The sequence below is a fragment of the Sardina pilchardus genome, chromosome 9 (genome assembly GCF_963854185.1).
Source record: "Sardina pilchardus chromosome 9, fSarPil1.1, whole genome shotgun sequence".
NCBI lineage: Eukaryota > Metazoa > Chordata > Actinopteri > Clupeiformes > Clupeidae > Sardina > Sardina pilchardus.
In genome coordinates this window covers 19,924,433-19,941,312 of record NC_085002.1, presented here as the reverse complement: position 1 = coordinate 19,941,312, position 16,880 = coordinate 19,924,433, and the positions used below count along the sequence as shown (strand labels likewise).

Sequence of the window (16,880 nt, the reverse complement as noted above, 5' to 3'; positions counted from 1 at the left end):
TCTCTCTCTCTTTCTCTCTTCCTCTTCCTTTTACCCTCGCCGTGTGTCTCATTCTCTCTCTCTCTTGCTCTCTCTTTTCTCTCCCTCTCTCTCTCTCTCTGCCATACACACTCACACACAAATTCATCTCTCTATTTGTCAGTGTCACTTCTTTCCCAAAACAGAAATTTCATAAAAACACACACACACACACACACATACAGAGAGAGAGAGAGAGAGAGAGAGAGAGAGAGAGAGAGAGAGAGAGAGAGAGAGAGAGAGAGAGAGAGACAGGGAGGGAGAGAGAGAGTATGGAGTAATAGAGCAGCAGGGGTTAATTGCTTTTGACATGATAAAAACTGTTTGTTTTTCTCAAAATTAAATTCAAGCCTCATGCCCAGTGTGAGAATTGATTTATGGCCCGCTTTTAATTGTCTATTAAAATGCAATTACAAGCTGTTGTTGGGACCAACACAGAGACAGTTCTACTGATGCCTCTTCCAACCCTTGATACACACACACATGCAGACACACACACACACACACACAATGAGGTTTTTCCGCAACATTGTCATTTTGAGCGAAATTTCAAAATGTTAAAAAAGACATTAAGACATTACACAACCACACCAACGCATGAGAGTGTAGATGTAGCGCTGCCAAACATCCTAATTGTAATCCTGTTCCACATCCTCTCCTCCACCACTCAGAGATGACGCCGGCCTTCAGAGACAAACACAAACGGCATCTACACACCAAACAGCAAAGTGACTCACTCATTCAAATGCCGTGTTTCAACAGAGACGTGCATATTAACAAGGCTACTACTGTAGCACATTGCTATCACAACTACAATTCCCACAATGTGGCAATACTCGGCCTAACTCCTAACTAAACCTCCGCCGTTCTTTATATTCAGCCGCTGATGCGTAACGGGATCGCCTGCTACACGCGTAGCAGTTTGGACAAATATGATTGGGTGAAGTCAAGTCGCTGGGCTCCGCGCGTTCTGCGCCGGGCGAAGTCAAGGTGACGGGCGAGAGAGGGGGCAGTGTGGCAGGGATGTGTTGGACGATCCTTTTCGTTTGTTTATTTCTGGGCGCATGACTGTCATTCCACCGTGGCTTTTTTTTTTTTTTTTGCGCCGTCCACAAGAGCCCCAATCATAATTAACCAAGGCAGCTTCTAATTAGGGCTCCCCATCCACACAGGGAAGACTGATTGGTTAATTTTCTTCAGCCATACACCACCTGTTTGGCTCGATTCATTACCCAATTTGTTCATTTTATCTCCCCATTTTCAAGGCTTAATTAAAGGTTGTGGGGCCAAAAATGACATTTTGAAGACTCTTTCAAGCCCACCTTTCCAATCCTCCTGTTCCAGAGTTTGCCCTCCTTGCAGACATCTGTCACACCCTGCTGCCTTGTGTCCATGCGCACTAGATGTGTACTACGTGTGTGTGTGTGTGTGTGTGTGTGTGTGTGTGTGCGTGTGTGTGTGTGTGTTTGCGCGTGCGTATGTGCGAGTGTGTGTTGTATGTGTGGTGTGGGTGCATGCGTGAGTGTGTGCGTGTGTGTATGTGTTGTATGTCTGGTGTGGGTGTGTGTGGGTGTGCATACACGTGTACAGTGTGTGTTGTATGTGTGGGTGTATGTCAGTGTGTGCGAGTGAAAGAGAAAGGCTGCACACGTCTTTGCTTACTCTCATATTTCCCACAACACAGAGATAAATACTGTATATAGCCACCATAATACCAACACACAAGGAAATGAGCAAATAAATGACATTTAAATACACTTTGGTGAAAAACAGTAGTGACTTCGGGAACCCTGACAAATCATATAAATTATATTTGACGTCGAATGCAAGTTGAGCGACCTCTTGGATAACCTGTTTGTATTTTCGGTCTTTAGTAAGGCTGGAGGCAGGCCTGCACTGGTCTCGTCTGAAGGAGCCACCGAAGACTCTCAGGCCAGCAATCTCTGTAGCCCAGAGGTGGAGATATAGCAGCAGTACTACAGTAAGTGCCTCTTAGAGAAGGTCAAAGCAGAATGACTACTACAAATGATATATTATTAGCCCTCCACGAGCCCTGCACAATGATAAAAGGAGCAGGACAGTGCGAGACGATGAATACTTTCTGGCTTTTGGTACATTTGGTTGGCCATTATTTGTGCATTTATGCTGATGCTCTTGGCGGACATTTTGTTTCCAAAGCTGGCAAAACTAAAAACCGGATCAAATATATAAAACAAAAATATTTGTGAAGAATGAATGACCTTGAGCTAGCCGACACATGGTTATTTAGCAGTAAGTGAATTCCATCCACGCTCCACACATACATGAATGTATGTGTGTGTGTGTGTGTGTGTGTGTGTGTGTGTGTGTGTGTGTGTGTGTGTGTATATACGTGTGTGTGTGTGTGTGTGTGTGTGCGTGTGTGTGTGTGACTGTAGAGGCTGCGTGTGAGCAGAATCATCTTCACAATCTTGAGCAGCAGAGGGCATAATGTGCCCAGTCCTGCCCAGTGTAGGATGATTAATAGAGCAAATGAGAGAGGAAGACGAAGGGAGAGACAGAGACAGAGACGAACAGGCGAAAGAGGGACCGAGTGGCAAATGACTGAGACAAAGAACGACTGGGGGGGAAAAAAACGGAAAGGAGGAAAAACACAGCACAATACAGGCGCCCATGGACAGAGGAACTGAACAGAGTGTTTGGGATTTGGATGTCAATTGATTTAAATGTGCTTTTATCAGCTTTCTTCAATAGCAGCGTGCCTATCTCTCCTGCTGGCTGGCCGCTTGCTTAGCTGCGCAGGCAGCCACGGCTTTGGGAGATGCTTTTAAATGCTACTTCACAGGCAGACCACGGCCAGAGATAATGCAGATGGCAGGACGCACACATGCAGTAAATACAAAGCCACTGACCCGGCCTTCTCTCTCTCTCTCACACACACACACACACACACACAGACACACACAGACACACACACACACACACACACACACACACACACACACACACACACACACACACACACACACACACACACACACACACACACACACAGCCTTTGATTTTATTTTCAATGTGGTTGTTCTGCTGTCTGGAGATAAAACACAAGAGAGAGAGAGAGAAAGAGAGTGAGAGAGAGAGAGTGAGAGAGAGAGAGAGCAAGCGAGAGAGGGAGAGACAGACAGAAAGAAATCTGCAAGCAGAGCAGTTGGTGAATTAAGTTTTGAGTAGAGATTGAGTGTGGAGTACAGATTGTTCTTCCTAAAAGGGAGTTTGGTGGATTGGTAAATGTTTGGTGGAGTTGTGTCTCTATGATTCGTTTGAATAAAACTGCTTTATTGTTACACTTCATGTGGCATATATGAATGGGCATTGAGAATTGGCATTTGGAGTACACTATAGAGTAAACTACACTGCACAGAACAGGTTAAAGGTTGAAGGTTAAAGGTTAAAGAGTAAAAGTCTGCATGCCGGGGTCTTCATGGTTAGCAACAGGTGACTTCTACCTTGTGTCTCTGAGGATTTATTTTTTAATATGTTTATTTCATCTGTTACTAATTCATCATAGGTCTGTATTTATTTAGCTGACAAAACAACAAGTCTGTAGTCTACAGAGGCCTGTTGCTTCAAGGACACAGGGAGATTACTGGAAAACTGAAAGTAAATTGCTGTCTGGTCTTTTGTAAAATTATTATCAGTATATTCTCTGTCCCATTATAGATAATACAATGAGCCAAAACAGCATCTTTGGAGTCCTGTGGTGGCATGAAAAGTTATCTTGAAAATAGAAAATAGAAAATAGAGTGAAATAGACGCATATACAGTATTAAACCATACTTTTGCAGGTCTCACCTAGCCTAGAAATCTAGACGCACCCTAGCGGCCAAAAATATTTTTGCCAAGCGGGATGGTCTAGGGTCGCACCGTTGAGGCCAAGCCTGCACTAGGCTCCAGGCCAGCCTAGCCAATCAGAACGCTCTATCTGTGTACGGAGTCCTTGAGCTCACATTCGGCTTCCGCATGCGTCCTCGTTCGACGAGTTGGGTGTGAGACCATGTTGCACAACCATAGAGAAAAACGAGAGATGGATGAGGCGAACGAAGGATTTGGAAGAGTTAGACTTGGGCTTTTCTTTGAAAGTTGAGCAGAAAAGCACTCAAGTAATTCGTTTTAAAGAAGGATGTATTTGCCGTTTCGCCGACCGGCTATGATTGGTCACAAATGCTGGCCTATTGGGTGCAGAGGCAGTTTGAAAAAACAACTGTTCATCCCACCCACAGGCTTCAGTTCTGTGAATGGTCTGACCCCAGACTATACATTTCTGTGTAGTTTGGCTTGCCAGGCTTGGTCTCACCCTCTTCATTGCAAATGTTAACTGCAATGACATTACTGAGGAATCTGGTATAACCATCAACAAACTTCAAGCCCTATGTCATGTTACTAAATCATGCACTGATCATGAAAGTCGTTGTGAAAACTGGATTTACTTTTAGCTTTGATGAAGTTTGATTTAAAATTGAATGAAATTTGACACTAACAGCTCTAGCAAGTTATTAGTTTCATTTTTAATCAGATTGAGTATTACCATGACTATTTTTTTTTTGGTGCGTCTCGGATAGCTAAGCATTTATTATAAATGGGGACAATCATTTCCCATTTTTAAAAGAAAAAAAAAGAAATCATTCTGACATTATATTACATTAATAAATCAGCATTTGCAAAGAAAGGAGGTAATGGAGAAGGGACATCGGTTTATAGGCTATGTTATCACTAGTTTACATGAAACTAAGAGTCTTACAGTGGCATTTATTGTTACAGATAGAGCTGAGATTGCTGCTGTTGAGGTCTAAGAATGTGCCTTCCTCTAATTGCTATGAATCATTTGTGTTCATTCAGCTTGTTTCGTGTCCTTTCGAGATTTGTTTATTTGCATATGTATGCCACAGCGGCAATTACAAGAACATGGGAACGCGAGTGCAAAATATAATCATTCAACCAATTATTCATTCAAAACAAGGGCCGTAAATACAGGATGTCACTAGATGTTTAGCTTGCGCCGGATCCCATCACAATTAAATTAGGTCGACATCAAAATAAGAAGGTAAACACAATGTTTTCCGGGGGCTTGTACATTGGGCTATTCTGGCAGTGTGATTAATTATGAGGCTTTTATTCCTTTCAGCCTTTTCCGTCTCCAAACACATGGCCCTCCTGACCCGCGTGTCCCTTGCTGTTTTAGTCAGCAAACATTTACATGCGCTCGTTTAGTTTCCCCGTTACATTGCCCAACCCCCCCCCCCCCCCCCCCCCCCGCTTCACGCAGAGCCAGGTTGAGGAGCCGACAGGGCGCCAGTGGCCCACTGTGTATGCGAGGCCTTTCTGCTGACCACACACACACACACACACACACACCACACACACCTCTGCACTGAACACATCACACACACCACGCACACCTCATACACCACACACACACACGACACGCATCTTTGCATTGAAAACAATCAGGATGGCATGTATGTGTTACACAGCATGCATGTTTGACTCAATACATGATATAATCAATATTGTATTATTACTATATTACTATTTCCAGGGGGGTCGGTCATGCAACAATTACTTTTTTGAGAACGGCTCTGAAACCCATTCAATCAAGACAGCACTTCTGGGTTTACTCGATAATTTCAGTAATTCGGCTGCATCGCTAACGTTCCCGCTCCCTTTAGTAGGTCTGGATCTCCACTGGTCATACTGGTGATTCATAATCAGCGTGCCTGGCAAAAATAACACCGTTCTGTTGAGACTGCAAACACATTAGGCGATTGTGTTCCACGGTAAGTGGTCCACACACACAACTGCGTCGGTGAAATTCCCTCAGGGCTCCTGCGATTAAATCATTTTGCAGCTTCAGCTGAACAGCTAAAGCAGATGCCAGTAACAAAGCCGGCACTACACTACACACCGCGCTCTCTGCCCGAGAGTACACTTTAGGTCAACTGACCTCTTTGCAATCTACTTTACAGTATAATACAGGATAGTGCCTTCTTGAACATGCAATTAGAAAGGGCTGAATCGATATCCTGTTCGTGGCTAAGCTCACGTTTGTGTCAAACGGAATAACATGCTGTGCTCAATATCCATTGGCATAATTGCTGGGATATTATGGGTTAGTACACACATACACTGGTATCCATAAGCACACTAAAAAAGTAGGAGGTTCTATCAATCACGCTTGTGGTGAGAAGCACAAACCTACACTGAATTCAACAACTCCCTACAACTCTTGTAAACAGGAGACGGATGTGGAGACACAAACCAAGAGGAGCTACCATCTTATAGGTGTCAGAGAGAGAGAGGTCTAACTGACCACAGTACTCTGTGTCCCACTGTCCACTGCAGATGTACATGGAATATTAAAACGGAAGTTTTAATCTTTGTTTCGATTTTTATTCTCCGATAAGGCAGCCGTAGAGGAGGCGTGAGATTATGCAGCAGAGCAGATCGAGATCTGTAGGCCTGCACCACATTGTGCACAGACAAAAAAAGCACACTAATTGATTTGAGTGCAAGGGAGCCCCAGCCATTCTTTATGATAGCAGAAAGATAAGTTAATGATCATTTGGAACCGCTGCACCAGTTCATGAAATTGTTTTTTCGTGCGCTCCCGTTGTAGCTCCCTTTTGCCGAAAATGTCCTGAGCTGCTCTCTCAGACTCATTTGGTTTTGGACAGGGAGAAGACAGATAGAGTGAACGAGCACAAGGAGAAATGGAGAGAGGGATGGCTAGAGAGAGAGAGAGAGAGAGAGAGAGAGAGAGAGAGTTTCCCAGAGGAAGCATCCGATGCGTCATCCGAACCATCTCGCCGGCGTCGCAGCCTTCTGGCGACAGACACGCTATCAATCCCAGAGTTCCCTGAGCCGCGGCCGGGAGACGGCAAACAGCTGGCCAGGCGAGTCCATTAGACTACCTAATGATGGGACCGCTCGCGCTCCTCGCTCCGCGCTGGAGGGGGCCGGAGCAGGAAGAGGAAGTGATGGCGCAGGCCGGGGGATGCCAGGGAGTGGCCAATGGCAGAGCACGAGGAACACGATGAGGACGCAGAGCTGGGGGGGGGGGGGGGGCAGGAGACAAATGGAGTATGATGGGGGGAGCTGTGTGTGTGTGTGTGTGTGTGTTTGTGTGTGTATGTGAGAGAGAGAGAGAGAGAGAAGGAGCGAGGGAGGGAGAGAAAGAGATGGGAGAGAACGGAATTGGGAGGAGCAAATTAAACTAGTGTGCGTTTTTGAAAAAAAAAAGTCTCTATGGAAGATGTGTCTTCAGCAGTTGGAAGAAGGCATAGCACAAGTTACTATATCAGCTACTTTATATTGCTCCTGTTTGAGGAGAGTAAAGTAAGTGATACAGCATAGAAATTGTGCCACAGTAGCTAGTGTGGTGCAGTTTGGTTATGTGGACGTGACACCATTTGACTTGTATCTTTGGAAGTCTTCTGCTACAATCACAAAGCAGGAGACGATGTCGTAAGAGATCTCAAAAATACTTTAGTTACTTGCAAACTGCATACAGTATGGAGATCCACAGCATTCCAGAATGCAGTTCCACCACATGCTTGAGAGGAAGAGAGAGGGAACTAGGGATGGGAGAAATGTGAAGGGTTGAGAAGAAGGAGAGAAGAGAGGATGAGGCAGGAGGAGAGAGGAGAGGAAGAAACTACAAAAATGTAAAGGCAGAGGAGTGGGGAGGACAAGAGAAGAGAGTTAATGAGGGGATGGTTAAAAGGGGAGTCGGGATGACCTGAGGTTTACGAGAGCCAGAGAGGACAGTGAAATACAAACCTGTGCTAACATTCACACTAGGCTCTGTGTGGCTTCATTGAATCAATCTCTCTGCTTACTCAAGAAGGACTGTGCCAGCATGCTAATCAACAGCTGAGAAGCATAATGCCGCCCAACTGACCTCAATTGGTATAAACCCCACAGTCTTTACTGAGCATGTTTACCATGAATTATACATGAGTTATGAGAGTGTGTGTGTGTGTGTGTGTGTGTGTGTGTGCGCACACGCTTTTGTTTGTCAGAGCGATTGCTCTCAAACCGACTGGTACAAAGTGCACAATGTAAAAATTGAATTATGGTCCAGTCGGTGAGTGTCCAGTCGTTTTCTCTCCCAGGTGGACGCTGCTGTGTGGGAGCCCGCGCGGTCCTCTCTCGCCGGCCCCACCACACACTCGGCTGGCCAGTGGGCTGTGAACATCACAGTGCCAGTGTTTGCCTGCCCTCCAGGGCCCGGAGCGTTTGACCTCAGCACGACCCCTCTGACCTCCCCCAGAGGGGCTCGCTCGGGCGGCGCGGCGGTGAGATGCGGGGGGGTCGTGGGGGCGGGGGCAGGTGGGGCGTGTCGCACGGGTGGACGGCCTCTCCGCGGCCGGGTTTAATGATGAGCGATGTCCTCCAATTAGACGCGGCGACAGCCCCCGACGCGCGGCGCCATTAATCAAAGCCCCGCGTCGGCCGCTAGGAGCAAAATCACACTTTGATTTATGGCTCCCCCCGGTCCCCTCCGCCGCGCTCCTCTTCGGCCCTCTCTTCCGCTCTGTCTCCCTTGCTCTTCGGGCTCTTCCTCTTCCTCTTCCTCTTCCTCTTCGCTCTCTCTGTGTCCGGCTGCACTTGGGAGGAGGCGGCGGGGTGAAACTCTGATGTCTGCGGTTTGGACGCCCCAGCGTGACATTGAACTGGCCCCTCTCTCAGTGAAGTATTAGGTGACTTATGAGATGGCTAAATCAATAAACGCCTCCTATACTCGTTTTCAGTTAAATGATGTTTCCTTATTTTTACATCAAAAGACATTATCAGTAGAAAGCCGTGGATGCGCTACACCGTAGACGACCATTTTTACCATAGAAGGAGCTTACTTTTTTTTTTTTCTTCTGACTTTTCAGTAACTAGTCTCACATGACAACATCAAAAACGTATTTCTAAGTCTCACAATTCCACGGTGGTCAAGATGTAATCTCTATAGAAAACTGTGGACAGACACTGCAGCCCCACATGACATGACAGCCAGTGGAATTCCATCACATATCTGATCGCCTCATATTGATGTCCTGTCAGGGTATATTTTTGACAGTATAGATGTGACTGTCGTGTAGATATTGTTCAGACCTTGTACATACAGTATTGTACAGATCGTTTATGATAAGTCTCTCTGTTAGTATACCAAGCCCCTCATTGCATGCTTATGCTTCTATGGTGAACCCTGTTGTAAGCCTCAATACAGAGTTGAAACTGCTTTAGTTTCACTACTACTTTTACTGTCAAATGTTTCATACAGTATTTCTTGCAAATTAAAATATGATGAGAGAAAACAAGACAATAGTCTACATTAATGAGGAAATGTCCATATTAACCATAAGCATATCAATATGCATAAGATATAGCATATCAAATATCAACTAGAAATGCAATTCCAAGGAATTACCAGTGCATGAAAATGCAAAAATAGATAGATAATGTAGATATGGTTACTAAGGTGTAGCTAGGGTAAACATGGTGGTTGCATAGTTTACAGAGAGTTGATAGTGTGAAGGTAGACAGTTAAAAGATGAAACATTCCAGTTCTAACTTAACTAATGATTTCTATTCATGTTAAAATGTTGATTAGCTAACTTAGCTAATGATTTCTAGCAGTTACGTTAAAAATGCTAATGTTAGCAATGCTAACTTTATTAACAATGCTAACCAGGTTGATTAGCTAACTTAACCGATGATTTCTAGCAGTAATGCTAAAAATGCTAACTATGCTAACAATGCTAAATTTGCTAACAATGCTAACCAGGTTGATTAGCTAACTTAGTTGATGATTTTTTGCAGTTATGCTAAAAATGCTAACTATGCTAACAATGCTAACTATGCTAACCATGCTAACTAGTTAACTTGCTAGTGAGGACTTTTATTTTGAAACATTTGTTGCTAGGGTTTCCATGGTGGCCACTATCAGGAAACAAGAAGTTACTGCAGCATAATCATGTTGGTTGCTATGGAAACGGTCATAAACACTTAATTTTAATGGTTGCTATGTTGGTTGCTAGGTACATGGAGGTTTCATGTAGTTGACTGGAGGCATAGTGGATGATAACTGACAGTTGGAATGGTTGAACAGTTCAATAGTTGAGTAGTTTCAATGGTTAAATTATTTAATAGTGTATTATTGCAGTGAGGACTTTTATTTTGAAACAGTTGTGGACAGAGGAAACAGTTAACAGGATATGTAGTCTTCTGAGAGACTGTATGCTTAAAGCCAGAGAAACTGACAGTTGGTGCCCAGGTGGCCGGCCACCTGGCGTAAGATTCTAATTGCTGCCGTGATGTCATAATGAGCAATGTTAAGTCTATGGGGGAAATGGTAATAGTTTTTAAGTAATAGTTTAAAAAGTATAGAAGTTACAAAGTTAAAAAATACAAAGCAGGCATGGCATAAGCAAGACCTACGCAACAACGTTTGAATGAAGTTTCTACGTTAAACGGTTGAAGCTGAATTGGCTGCGTTAGAAGAAGAAGTTTAACTAGAAATGCAATTCCAAGGAATTACCAGTGCATGAAAATGCAAAAATAGATAGATAATGTAGATATGGTTACTAAGGTGTAGCTAGGGTAAACATGGTGGTTGCATAGTTTACAGAGAGTTGATAGTGTGAAGGTAGACAGTTTAAAGATGAAACGTTCCAGTTCTAACTTAACTAATGATTTCTATTCATGTTAAAATGTTGATTAGCTAACTTAGCTAATGATTTCTAGCAGTTACGCTAAAAATGCTTATTATGCTAGCAATGCCAAATTTACTAACAATGCTAACCAGGTTGATTAGCTAACTTAACCGATGATTTCTAGCAGTAATGCTAAAAATGCTAATTATGCTAACAATGCTAACTATGCTAACCATGCTAACTAGCTAACTTGCTAGTGAGGACTTTTATTTTGAAACATTTGTTGCTAGGGTATCCATGGTGGCCACTATCAGGAAACAAGAAGTTACTGCAGTATAATCATGTTGGTTGCTATGGAAATGGTCATAAACACTTAATTTTAATGGTTGCTATGTTGGTTGCTAGGTACATGGAGGTTTCATGTAGTTGACTGGAGGCATAGTGGATGATAACTGACAGTTGGAATGGTTGAACAGTTCAATAGTTGAGTAGTTTCAGTGGTTAAATGATTTAATAGTGTATTATTGCAGTGAGGACCTTTATTTTGAAACAGTTGTGGACAGAGGAAGTAGTGAAACAGGATCTGTAGTCTTAATGAGATTGTATGCTTAAAGCCTGAGACAGAAGGTGCCTCTCATATATAGCGTTTACGCGTCCTCTCTCGCTCCTCACTGATCTACATAAAGAATGATGGAGCGGCAACAATGGGATAGTCTAGCCCAGTGTTTTTCAACCACTGTGCCGTGGCACACTAGTGTGCCGTGACACATTGTTAGGTGTGCCGTGGGAAATTATCCAATTTCACCTAATTGGTCTAAAAAGAGAGTGAATAGAAATCATTTTCTGATTCCTATTGTAGACACTTTGACAAGAATGACTTGATATCGTTAATGAGGGCTACAAAGTTTTATCTAATTTCATTTTCAATAAAATTTCATTTATTTAACATTTTCGGCTGGTGGTGTGCCGCAGGATTTTTTCAATCAAAAAAGTGTGCCTTGGCTCAAAAAAGGTTGAAAAACACTGGTCTAGCCCTTCTTCTATCTTTCTTTATGTAGATCATTGAGGATCGAGGAGCGAGGGAGGACATAAACGCTGCTTGAGAGGGACCCACAGTAAATACTTTAAAAGTTGTATATAGTCTAATTAATGTTGATAGACAGAATGTTTAATGGATGTTGATAGGCAGATTGTTTAATAGATATTGATTGACAGTTTAATGGGTGGATGAGTGAATGGTCTGAAGAAGATGAATGGATAGAAGGTTGGATGGAATGTGCCTTATATTCTTGTTCTGATACAGCTCTCTGAGAGTAGTTGACACAGGTGTAATCAATTTAACTGGCTAGTCTTAAGAGAGCCAGCCTGAGACAGAGTAGATTGTTTAAAAGTTGAATGTAGAGCGTCTAATTGATGTTGATAGGCAGACTGTTTAGAATGGGTGGATGAGTGAATGGTTTGAAGAAGATGAATGGATATAAAGTTGGATGGAATTAGGAGGACTTATTTTGATACTGTTGTGCGCAGAGGATACAGGGGAACAGAATATGTACTCTTCAGAGAGATTGTATGCACTTGTATGAGATTGTATGCTCTAGCCTGAGAGAAACTGACAGTTGGTGCCCAGGTGGCTGACCAGCTGGAGTAAGATTCTAATTGCTGCCGTGATGTCATAATGAACAATGTTAAGTCTATGGGGGAAATTGTAATAGTTTTTAACTAATAGTTTAAAAAGTATAAAAGTTACAAAGTTGAAAAATACAAAGCCCACATCGCGTAAGTAAGACCTACGCGACAAAATTTGAATGGTGTTTCTACGTTAAGCGGTTGAAGCTGAATTGGCTGCGTTAGAAGAAGAATAATAACTAGAAATGCAATTCCAAGGAATTACCAGTGCATGAAAATGCAAAAATAGATAGATAATGTAGATATGGTTACTAAGGTGTAGCTAGGGTAAACATGGTGGTTGCATAGTTTACAGAGAGTTGATAGTGTGAAGGTAGACAGTTTAAAGATGAAACATTCCAGTTCTAACTTAACTAATGATTTCTATTCATGTTAAAATGTTGATTAGCTAACTTAGCTAATGATTTCTAGCAGTTACGCTAAAAATGCTTACTATGCTAGCAATGCTAACAATGCTAACCAGGTTGATTAGCTAACTTAACCGATGATTTCTAGCAGTAATGCTAAAAATGCTAACAATGCTAAATTTGCTAACAATGCTAACCAGGTTGATTATCTAACTTAGTTGATGATTTTTTGCAGTTATGCTAAAAATGCTAACTATGCTAACAATGCTAACTATGCTAACCATGGTAACTAGCTAACTTGCTAGTGAGGACTTTTATTTTGAAACATTTGTTGCTAGGGTATCCATGGTGGCCACTATCAGGAAACAAGAAGTTACTGCAGTATAATCATGTTGGTTGCTATGGAAACGGTCATAAACACGTTTTAATGGTTGCTATGTTGGTTGCTAGGTACATGGAGGTTTCATGTAGTTGACTGGAGGCATAGTGGATGATAACTGACAGTTGGAATGGTTGAACAGTTCAATAGTTGAGTAGTTTCAATGGTTAAATGATTTAATAGTGTATTATTGCAGTGAGGACCTTTATTTTGAAACAGTTGTGGACAGAGGAAGTAGTGAAACAGGATCTGTAGTCTTAATGAGATTGTATGCTTAAAGCCTGAGACAGAAGGTGCCTCTCATAGCGTTTACGCGTCCTCTCTCGCTCCTCACTGATCTACATAAAGAATGATGGAGCGGCAACAATGGGATAGTCTAGCCCTTCTTCTATCTTTCTTTATGTAGATCATTGAGGATCGAGGAGCGAGGGAGGACATATAAACGCTGCTTGAGAGGGACCCACAGTAAATACTTTAAAAGTTGTATGTAGATAGTCTAATTAAAGTTGATAGATAGAATGTTTAATGGATGTTGATAGTCAGATTGTTTATATTGATTGACAGTTTAATGGGTGGATGAGTGAATGGTCTGAAGAAGATGAATGGATAGAAGGTTGGATGGAATGTGCCTTATATTCTTGTTAAGAGAGACACTGATACAGCTCTCTGAGAGTAGTTGACACAGGTGTAATCAATTTAACTGGCTAGTCTTAAGAGAGCCAGAATATCTTAAAGCCTGAGACAGAGTAAATAATTTAAAAGTTGAATGTAGATAGTCTAATTAATGTTGATAGACAGAGAGTTTAATGGATGTTGATAGACAGATTGTTTTATAGATGTTGATAGACAGTTTAATGGGTGGATGAGTGAATGGTCTGAAGAAGATGAATGGATAGAATGTTGGATGGAATGTGCCTTATATTCTTGTAGAATGGAGAGACACAGCTCTCTACTGAGAGTAGTGGATACAGATACAGGTGTAATCAATTTAACTGGCTAGTCTTAAGAGAGCCAGCCTGAGACAGAGTAGATTGTTTAAAAGTTCAATGTAGAGCGTCTAATTGATGTTGTTGATAGGCAGACTGTTTAGAATGGGTGGATGAGTGAATGGTTTGAAGAAGATGAATGGATATAAAGTTGGATGGAATTAGGAGGACTTATTTTGATACTGTTGTGCGCAGAGGGAACAGAATATGTAGTCTTCAGAGAGGAGCCTGAGAGAAACTGACAGTTGGTGCCCAGGTGGCTGACCAGCTGGGGTAACATTCTAATTGCTGCCGTGATGTCATAATGAGCAATGTTAAGTCTATGGGGGAAATGGTGATAGTTTTTAACTAATAGTTTAAAAAGTATAAAAGTTACAAAGTTGAAAAATATAAAGCACATATGGCATAAGCAAGACCTACGCAACAAAGTTTGAATGAAGTTTCTACGTTAAACGGTTGAAGCTGAATTGCGAGCGTTAGAAGAAGAAGTTTAATAACTAGAAATGCAATTCCAAGGAATTACCAGTGCATGAAAATGCAAAAATAGATAGATAATGTAGATATGGTTACTAAGGTGTAGCTAGGGTAAACATGGTGGTTGCATAGTTTACAGAGAGTTGATAGTGTGAAGGTAGACGTTTTAAAGATGAAACGTTCCAGTTCTAACTTAAGTAATGATTTCTATTCATGTTAAAATGTTGATTAGCTAACTTAGCTAATGATTTCTAGCAGTTACGCTAAAAATGCTTATTATGCTAGCAATGCAAACTTTACTAACAATGCTAACCAGGTTGATTAGCTAACTTAACCGATGATTTCTAGCAGTAATGCTAAAAATGCTAACTATGCTAACAATGCTAAATTTGCTAACAATGCTAACCAGGTTGATTAGCTAACTTAGTTGATGATTTTTTGCAGTTATACTAAAAATGTTAACTATGCTAACAATGCTAACCATGCTAACTAGCTAACTTGCTAGTGAGGACTTTTATTTTGAAACATTTGTTGCTAGGGTATCCATGGTGGCCACTATCAGGAAACAAGAAGTTACTGCAGTATAATCATGTTGGTTGCTATGGAAACGGTCATAAACACTTAATTTTAATGGTTGCTATGTTGGTTGCTAGGTACATGGAGGTTTCATGTAGTTGACTGGAGGCATAGTGGATGATAACTGACAGTTGGAATGGTTGAACAGTTCAATAGTTGAGTAGTTTCAATGGTTAAATGATTTAATAGTGCATTATTGCAGTGAGGACCTTTATTTTGAAACAGTTGTGGACAGAGGACGTAGTGAAACAGGATCTGTAGTCTTAATGAGATTGTATGCTTAAAGCCTAAGACAGAAGGTGCCTCTCATATAGCGTTTACGCGTCCTCTCTCGCTCCTCACTGATCTACATAAAGAATGATGGAGCGGCAACAATGGGATAGTCTAGCCCTTCTTCTATCTTTCTTTATGTAGATCATTGAGGATCGAGGAGCGAGGGAGGACATATAAACGCTGCTTGAGAGGGACCCACAGTAAATACTTTAAAAGTTGTATGTAGATAGTCTAATTAATGTTGATAGGCAGATTGTTTAATAGATATTGATTGACAGTTTAATGGGTGGATGAGTGAATGGTCTGAAGAAGATGAATGGATAGAAGGTTGGATGGAATGTGCCTTATATTCTTATTAAGAGAGACACTGATACAGCTCTCTGAGAGTAGTTGACACAGGTGTAATCAATTTAACTGGCTAGTCTTAAGAGAGCCAGAGTAGCCTACTCTTAAAGCCTGAGACAGAGTAAATAATTTAAAAGTTGAATGTAGATAGTCTAATTAATGTTGATAGACAGAGAGTTTAATGGATGTTGATAGACAGATTGTTTAATAGATGTTGATAGACAGTTTAATGGGTGGATGAGTGAATGGTCTGAAGAAGATGAATGGATAGAATGTTGGATGGAATGTGCCTTATATTCTTGTAGAATGGAGAGACACAGCTCTCTACTGAGAGTAGTGGATACAGATACAGGTGTAATCAATTTAACTGGCTAGTCAGCCTGAGACAGAGTAGATTGTTTAAAAGTTGAATGTAGAGCGTCTAATTGATGTTGATAGGCAGACTGTTTAGAATGGGTGGATGAGTGAATGGTTTGAAGAAGATGAATGGATATAAAGTTGAATGGAATTAGGAGGACTTATTTTGATACTGTTGTGCGCAGAGGATACAGGGGAACAGAACAGAAGTCTTCAGAGAGATTGTAAAGCCTGAGAGAAACTGACAGTTGGTGCCCAGGTGGCTGACCAGCTGGGGTAACATTCTAATTGCTGCCGTGATGTCATAATGAGCCATGTTAAGTCTATGGGGGAAATTGTAATAGTTTTTAACTAATAGTTTAAAAAGTATAAAAGTTACAAAGTTGAAAAATACAAAGCCCACATCGCGTAAGTAAGACCTACGCGTCAAAATTTGAATGGAGTTTCTACGTTAAGCGGTTGAAGCTGAATTGCGTGCGTTAGAAGAAGAACTAGAAATGCAATTCCAAGGAATTACCAGTGCATGAAAATGTAAAAAAAGGTAGATATGGTTACTAAGGTGTAGCTAGGGTAAACATGGTGGTTGCATCGTTTACAGAGAGTTGATAGTGTGAAGGTAGACAGTTTAAAGCTGAAACATTCCAGTTCTAACTTAACTAATGATTTCTATTCATGTTAAAATGTTGATTAGCTAACTTAGCTAATGATTTCTAGCAGTTGTGCTAAAAATGCTAATTATGTTAGCAATGCTAACTTT

The 16,880-nt window shown here is 41.7% G+C and overlaps 1 protein-coding gene across 1 annotated transcript in view; it reads right to left on the bottom strand.

The window, feature by feature from the left end:
* The window catches only part of cacna2d2a (calcium channel, voltage-dependent, alpha 2/delta subunit 2a), a 237,236-nt gene that overhangs the window by 75,256 nt on the left and 145,100 nt on the right, over nt 1-16,880 (bottom strand). The gene's annotated exons all lie outside the window — the stretch shown is intronic.